The sequence below is a fragment of the Parambassis ranga genome, unplaced genomic scaffold (assembly GCF_900634625.1).
Source record: "Parambassis ranga unplaced genomic scaffold, fParRan2.1 scaffold_24_arrow_ctg1, whole genome shotgun sequence".
Lineage (NCBI taxonomy): Eukaryota > Metazoa > Chordata > Actinopteri > Ambassidae > Parambassis > Parambassis ranga.
In genome coordinates, this window is record NW_021144797.1 from 2,201,787 (window position 1) to 2,211,030 (window position 9,244).

The following is a 9,244-nucleotide window of genomic DNA, read 5'->3' on the forward strand; positions in this document are numbered from 1 at the left end:
GTCACTATCTACGTAACGGAGGCATATGGCCTCTTGCTCACACCCTGAGATGTCTTGGACTCCATCCATAATGATGGAGTACTGCAAGGTGGGCAGCTCATGTACAGTGCTTGAAATGGTTCTAACAATTGTATTGGCCATAATATTCAAAACTTCATTCTGAAATTCTGGACTTGTGTAATGGCTTTTAGGCTTACTGAGCCATCGCTTGAGCACATCATCATCCTCAGCTTTCTCATGAAGTAGCTGAAAAAGGTTACCCTGATTACCTTCATGGCCACGTAAAGCTAGACCCTGGCGAGCAAGAAAACGAATGGATTTAATTACTTTGAGCAAGCATGCTCTTGCCTCTCTTTGCTCCTTCTCTCTAGCTGTGGATAGCTGTGTTTGAATATGTCTGGACTGGTATGTGTATGTTGTGACAGCTACTTTGTGTGCTTGACTCTGTTGGTGATTGGCAAATTTTTCTATTGCTTTTTTCCAATTTTTAAAACCTGTAGCCACAAAAGCATCATCCATGCATTTTGCTAGTGAGCTAGTTTGTGTTTTAAAGGCTTCCATGCAAAAAAAACAAAATACACCATCTGCACCCGGCACACAATGTAACCAAGGATATTCCCTAAACCACTTCTCTTGAAACTTTAGAGTCTTATTCTTAAGTCGCTGGTGTGGAATAACTCTTGGGTCAGGATGATTCGGCTTGGTGTATACTCCCTGGCTCTCTCCCTCATCTTTCTCAGACTGGATCTCATCCTCTTCTCTTTCTACAGCTCTCTGTTGCTCATCTTCATCAGAAAGGCTCTCCCTCTCTCGGATCTCAAAATCTCCCTGCCCCTCTTCTCTGTCCAACACCTCTTGTTCCTTGAAATAAAGGTTAAAATTGCATAGCCCCATCATTCTTATACTGACAAAAACAAAACTAAAGTTATGTTTAAGCATATTCTAGATTATGCCTTTTGGCAGTTTAAACTGTATGCAATTCCCTCAAAATAAAGATTGAATCAAAAATACATTTTGGTTTTGCTGTTTGAAAGTGAGTTCAGACAAAGGCTCCATAAAATTCTAACACAAGCCAGATCACATTTCATTCACAAATGCTAACAACCTGTCGTCACTCACCTCAGCAATAGAACTTCCTCCACTGCCCCTACATGATGGCCCATATTTTGTTTGAACACAGTGGTCCTCTAATCATCTGAATTTCAAAAAGTTGTTGGACCATGAACCAAACTCTGCTTAATGCAGATAAAAAAATGCATGTCTTTATTTTTCCTTACTTAATTCCCAATAAACCTTGGGGTTGTGTTAATTGTGTAATGAACCTGGCCTCATTACAATATAGGTTAATGCTGAAAACAACTCTAGCTTTATGTTGTTCAATTTGGATGAAGTGTTAGCCTGCCTGCAGGCACCAACACCAACACCCTCTCTGAAAACCTGTCCTGTGTTAACATTCTGACTTACTTTCTGTTTCTTTTTTAAGAATCTCCTTATGTCCATTGTGTCTGGGGAGGGAGCAGATAAGGCAAACAACATGTCGTCAGACAAATAATACCGTCCGTCTGTATTGGAGTAAACAATAGCTTCCTCTAGCTTCCTCCCTAAGCTAAGTTGATTTACCACCAATTAAACACCACCTAGGGTTATATAACAAAACAGTAAGGCTTTAGCATAAGTTGGACATTGTGGGACCGTAATGGCACTGACGTTACCTCCTCCAGCTTCGACCAGCACTGACGGCTCACTTCACTCACGCTTACGCTTGCTAGGTCCGTTACTATAGCAACGCTGCTGTAGCGTTGTGGTAACCAGGAAAACGTGGAGTGGATTTCAGCGGTGATGTTATTCTCATTTGAACCAAGTGGAACGGAGTTTTTCGCGAGCAATCGAAACAGCGTTAGGTGGAGTTTCCTACTCAGTAAAAGTGGGGGGTCCGAACAGGTCATTCTAAAATGTGGGGGGGACACGTCCCCCTCTGATATAATGGTAGCGACGCCTATGCTCCTTGTGTTGCGACGATTATTGTAAGTATCAATTCCTTTTCTCTGTCTCGCTTTCTATTTCTTTTGGGGGGATTCCTGTCTGAACGGCCTCATCTCCTGTCCTATCCCCCTTCGGATGTCGGTCATGGTCTAGAAAGCCAAAGCACAATTCATTCATTCATTGTATTTCTCATCTAAACATCTAGTCTCTCCTGATTGAACTGTGGTTCAACATAACACGGTGAAATCAGCAAGTCAAAACTGAAAATTGTTTCATGATGTTCAATCAGATAACTGATCCGCACATAAATAGTAGTGTTTTAATGGTACACTCCTTTTACCAAGGAGGAAGTGCTTCATTTTATAATTGAAAGGTAATTGACACTAAGTGAGAGACAGCTCATGGTCCCAAACAGCACCATACTGTATGGTGGATGGGACAGGTCTAGTAATCCAGATGTGTACATCATAACTGCGAGCCTAAAACATACATACAGATTGCATAAGAGTGGAATAAACAGATGATATACATTTACAGCCAGGTAATGTGACTTGTTACATCACTTTATACATTTATTCATTCATTCCTATTTATACAAGATTTACAGAAATCACGAATCACGAGGGATGGTGTAGTCGGCCATGTTGGGAAGACCAGAAAGCACACAGCAGCTCAGAGCCATGCGGTCGACGTCCATGTCGCAGGCCTGGGACCACTCATTCATCTCACTGTCATAGTACTCAACATTAGAGGTGGTGTTGAAGCCATTGTTGCCCCCGACAACAAAGAGCCGGTCCTCAACTACTTCGATGCCAAAGTTGCAGCGGGGGGTCATCATGGAGGACACGTTGTGCCAGGTGTTGGTGTGAGGGTTGTAGACCTCAGCGGTCTGCAGACAGGCTGTTCCATCGAAACCACCAACCTTTGGAGTCAAAGATGAAGGAAGATGCATCACTTATCAATTCAATTGTCACATAAAAAACTAGCTGCTTTAAACCGCTGATGAAAGCTGGTCACACATTTCTTTCATGCACTTACTGCATAAACATGGTTGTCGTATGCAATGACTCCTAGTCCTCTACGCCGGCTGGTCATGGGAGAGATCAGGGTCCACTGGTTGGTCTCTGGGTTGTAGCACTCTGCTGTTTGCAGGCACTCATTCCCGTCAAATCCACCACATATGTAGATCTGAATACAAAAGGGGGGGGGGGGGGGGGGGGGGGGGGGGGACAATAAGAAATTGTCATTTTTGTGGGCTCAAACTGGCAGCAGTCTTTCTGTTCTCTGGTATGTTCCATTGTGTTCCACCCACCCTGCCGTTGAGTGCTGTGCAGCTGGCGTTGCTCCTCTGCTCAGGCGTGGGTGCAATTTCAAGCCACTGGTTGGTTTCTGGCTGGTAGAACTCAGCACTGCTGAGACTTGTGTGCCCATCATAGCCTCCCATGGCGTAGATGCACCCGTTCAACACAGTCACACTCACATAATTGCGGCGATAGTGCATCGGTGCCACCTCTTGCCATGTCCGTGTGCTCAGGTCAAACCTGCGCACACTATTAGTGGGCATCAAAATCCGGGCAAAGCCACCAACACAGTAGACATACCCACCGAGGTAGGCTGCACCATAATAGGCACGAGGAGGCTCAAAAAGTTTTGTTATGTTCATCCAGTGATTTGCACGGACGTCAAATGCCTCGATTACATTAGTTAGATCCATGCTGCTGTTCCAGCCTCCAATGGCCAATAGGATGGCAGATGGCAGATGAGGCCGACTGAGGATTCTGTCTTTGCATTTGATGACCTCAGAGACCATGGCCTGGCACCTCAAGTTGTCTGTCACCAGCTTATTGGACAGCACGTGACTCTGTATGTACTCTGTAGGCATCATGCTCAGCCTGACTTACAACAATACAGAGAATAAAGAGGATATAACTTAACAGACTGTGTCCAAATAAATAAAAATACATAAAAAAATCGTGGTTCCAAATAAAGAACATCACAATAAATACAAGTAAAACAATAAAATAATGGTCAGTTATTTGAAATGCTATTAGCAACCGGAACAAACGAGGCCTTCATTCTCTTTGTTCTACATTGTGGCAGTCAGTCAGGATCAGTGGTGGAAAGTAACTAAGTATTTGTACTTCGCTACTGTACTTAAGTACATTTTTATTTATACTTTACTAGAGTAAAAATAATATTACATAATTTATACTTTTACTCCATGTTGCAGCTGTTACCTGTACTTTCTCCTCCACTACATTTCTACAGTGTCTGTAGTTACTTGTTCCATGTGATGAACACAGTGCTGGACTGATGTGAGGTCAGACTCTGCATGAAGGTGGTGTCACGCTGCCAGCTGTGTTTCTATAATGACCCTCAGTCATGATGCCGGTGCTCTGGCTCAGTTAGCTAACTAGTTACATTGCTGTCTGCTGCTGTCTGCTAACACAGGTCCATCCATTAATGTCTGATTAACATAAATTATAACATGAATCTACAGCAGGAATACTGACACAGTAAACATGCTGAATGCCTGTTTGTTATCAGCAGCCTCTCTGTTCACTTGATGCCCACAGCCTGCCTCATGACACACAGACCTGTCCATAGCTGTTTCTGGACTGAACATGTACATTAACTACACATGGTCCATTTTAATTTGAAGATGATTTCTTTGATTATTTTAACCTGTTCAGATCCTTCGCAATGGAAATCAATAATATATATTCAGTTGTGAGTACTTTTACTTTTGATAATTTAAGTACATTTAAAAGTACTTAAGACTTTTACTTAAGTAGGATTGTTGATGGAGCACTTCTACTTTTACTTGAGTATATATATTGCTGGGTATTTGTACATTTACTTGAGTACAAAGCTTCAGTACTTCCTCTACCACTGGTCAGGATGGACTGAGCCATCTTAAAAGTCTTATCTTTAATATATGTTTTTCATTACTCTCATTACTCTCCTCCCTTCATCTATCATAGTATCATTATCAGCTTATTGATTTTCTGAGTTGCATTAACCTGCACACAAAGCTTATGCAAATAGCCAGCATTACATGTATATGTTCCTTATTGGTTTATGTACTTGTACTAATAATAATCCATCCATCCATCTTCAACCACTTATCCGGGGCCGGGTCGAGGGGGCAGCAGTCTAAGCAGGGACACCCAGACTTCGCTCTCACCAGACACTTCCTCTAGCTTCTCTGGGGGAATCCCGAGGCGTTCCCAGGCCAGCCGAGAGACATAGTCTCTCCACTGCGTCCTGGGTCTTCCCCGGCATCCAGGATGATTTGTATAAATTCTCCATTTTCAGAGTCACCCAGAAGACCAGCATGCACATGAGCACAATGCGTCACTCAGGTAGTCTGTGGTGCTTTCTATTATCACTCATGAGAATAGATGATATTGCACCTTCTGGCCAATAAAATGGTAAAGGATGGCTGTACTGGCCATCATCATGACATGGAGCACATCTAATAACTGATAACCCTCTATTGGGCTGAGGTTGGCTTCAGTCACTGTCTTGAAATAGATTAACCTATAAAGTGAAAATTATAATGTATAATATAAAGTACCTCTGACAAGAGAAGATCTGCGTATCCTTCTCGTTCCTGAGGTTCATGTGTGATCCACCGAATGATGGCCTCAAACACAGCTGCCTCCTGTCTCACATTGAGGTTGTCATAGCTGATGATGTCACTGACATCCTGGGCCGAGAGCTGCAGGAACTCTTCGCTGAAAGCCACATCCTCAAAGTGACTGAGGACATAGTGGAAAGCCTTGAGGTGCAGTTCAGGGGCGTGGTAGGTTTTTGTGAACTGCCAGATGCCGATGCAGTTGTCTGGGCAGAGCGTCTTTTCAAAAAAGTTGCAGCATATTTGCACCAGCTTCACTATATTGAGGTAATCAGCTGCCATGAAAATCCTCCGTGCATTGGACTCTGTCACGTTAACAGAGCCGGTGTATGCAAACTCAATGATGAGCTCCATCATGTCTGAGGATAGGTCAGGAATAATGTAGACTTTCTTGTCAGGTTCAGACCAGCGTGTGAAGAGAGCTCTGAAAGACACAGAAAAAGTTCCACAACATTATACACCACTTTGATGCATTTCAGTTTTTAAAATAGATACTAAAATTAGTCACAAGTAACTGGTGGATTTACGGGTAACTTTATTCAACAGTCTAGTTAAAGGTCTAAATCTGCTTGCTGTAACATTATCTAATTCACTTATGACTTCTAAACTATACATCAAGTTTAAGTTTAAGATAAAATAAGTTTGAGCCTATAGAGGGAGAAATCACTATTAGATGCTTTAATGTCAACATGTCAAACATGTCCTATCATCCAAGTCCCACCTGGGGCCAGCAGATTAACACACACTTGTTTACCGGTTGTTTTTGTCATGTTCAAACATTAAGGACTGCTGTTGCTTTCTTTATGAGGTCAGGCTGACAACATTTTCCTCAGCAGTTGACTAGTCATCACAACAATATCAGCAAACATACTGAAACACTGTGAGCTATAAAAACAAGACTGCAGTGAATAATCTCCAACACTCACATCATAAACTACAACAAATCCTTGTTTTTGTCTCCCTATGTAAAGGTTACTAACACATTCATTTAAAATTGAGATAATCACTTCACCTGAAGTAAGGGGTGCAGTTCGCCAAGATGACTTTGTGGATATTAAAGTCAACCTCCTCCACTCTGATGACGGCGTCACAGAAAAGCTCCTGGTCAAGGAGATCCTTGTAAACTAATTCCCCGTCTTTTTGAGTCATGTTGACTTTGCAGACTTTATATTTTCTCTGCGTTTGTTGCCTGTCTCCTCTCAGTATGTAACAGAAGCTCAAAGACACACTGTGAATGGAACTCTTGTCATCAAAGCACTTCACATCACCATGGAGATATGTAAACATGTTGACATTTAAAAACTACCCATCATGCATTGCATTTGTTTTTAGTTGATTAGTATGATTGCTGTTGCTAGGCAACAATCAAACTATTGTTTTTCACCCTCTTCTTTCTTATTCTTCCGTACGTTTTTTGGCGCAGCGTATCTTCAGCATACATTCACCGATTTCAACCATTTAACTATCAAAATGTTCATCTCACAGAGGACATTCCGGGTCAACTTCAAGATTTTTTCACAAAATTATAAATTTTCAAATATTAACCAATATCAATACCAATATTTTTAACATGGGAGTCTATGGAGGAGCCTTCAAAACCACCTTCAACTTTGACATGTAACTAGTTCCACATGCTTTCAGCTACACAAACTGTTCAGACATCATTCTGTTCAGCTCTTCAAGGGCTATTAAACTTGTATTCGGATTTGTTCAAATATGTTTTGCTTTCAAAATATTAATAAAAATTCAAAAGCCATTTAACATTGAAGTTCATGAGAGAGCCCTTCAACGACGGTCATCTGCCAAATGTATCTTCTCCTACAAATTTCAAGCTACAGACTCAAGCTACTTTTTAGTTTTAAAACACTCATTAGATGCTGCTCTATCAAACTTGTATTCAGAATTTTCGTTTGAGCATGTTAGCCTCTCAAATTGCAGTGGTTTTCAGTCTGTTTCTGAATTTAACATTAGTTGGTTAAACATTGCTGCAATGTCTGCACCTTCCATCTCGCTGAGATAATTATGCCACCAGTTAGAAGGAAAAATGGTTTGGGTTCTGACGGTGTCACTCTTAAAACTCAACACCAAACCGTTTTGCCTCTGGAGCCAGCTGTTTGGGAAGAGTCCCTGAAGGATGATCAATATAAACCTTTACTTTATAAACAGACATTGAGTTTCAGTCTTTTAATATTGTCATGATAAGTTGAGATGATTTACAGTTATAGGAATTACAGCTGCAAAGGGAATTAGTATGCCTGCATCTGTGCCACTAGCATTAGCGTTAGCATTAGTTTCAACAGACTATAGCTGGTATCTTGTTAACTTCATTAACTTACTACTACCATTGTCAAGCAAAGATATGTAAGCGTGTCTTATCTGAGTTAATGTGGCCACATTCATGAGGTTAAGCAGCCAGCAAAGTTTTAGTAGTTATAAGTCCGGTCTCTCCCTCTCTGTGTCGCCAGCCCCTGCTTCTTTCAGGCCCTCGTGCTCACTGCTCATATAAACTGTATCGCAAACATCCAAGTCCATGATACTACTGTTCCTGATTCTCCATCAGTGTTTGTTGTGAGACAGTGGGTTAAAATGACTGAAATGCAGGCTTCATGCTGACAGACACACACAAAGCCATTTCCAAGAAAATATATATATTTTGTAACTTTTATATTTGCTTGTCCTGTTCTCGGTCAGTCTCGGTCACTGTTGTATTTGAATACAGCTGCTTTCCTGGACGAAGTAGTGTTATTTAAGTCACAGCCTTTGTTGGGTTATAAAATATTATTTGCTGTTGTATTGTCATTGGATTGAAGTTCATATTATTTAAGGCTCCGTGCTGTAATCCTTCACTGTGTTACAGCTTTAGTGGTTACTTGTAAGTCATTGTGTAAAGGCTGATTTGTATGTCTATTTTTGACATTTGCACATTAAGCTACACTTTGAAAACACACAAACAGTTTTATAGGGAGAAAGAGCTGTGACTAACATTTTGTTTATATTCACCTAGAACAGAAGAAGCTGTGCTGTGCACTTGATTGCTGAGTAAATGGAAATTTGGCTTAATTGTCATCACACTAAAATGTTACTATGGGTGCTCCCTTACATGTTAAAATGCATAAAGTTATTTCATTGTGTTGTATGAGGGATACATTTACATTAATTCCTCTGTGGCAAAATGATTGCAGAAGATTTAACCAGGGCTCTATTTGTGTGTGTGTGTGTGTGTGTGTGTGCACGTGTGTGAGGAGTCATTTGAAAGTAGCTCTTACATTTAGCTGTGAAAATTGCCACAACAAAGTGGTTGTTCTACCGTCTTTAATTTATTCTTCTCAGTATCTGTAAACAGTGTAAATGGGTGCACAAACTCAAGGCAAATATATATATGAGGTTATAATGTGAAAAACATAAGGTATATTTGACATTTAACTGATAGAACTATGTTTCAGAGCCAACATGTTGTAACAAGTTTCACAAAGGAAAATACAGTCGATTCATGTAACAACTTCCATAATGATAAATATTTAAATACACAACATGCTAAAGTAAGATACTCACCTGAGCAGCTCAGTGTGCTGAAGCTTCACATTGTAATAGTACAAACTTTGTAGCTTTTAGGTTCTATGT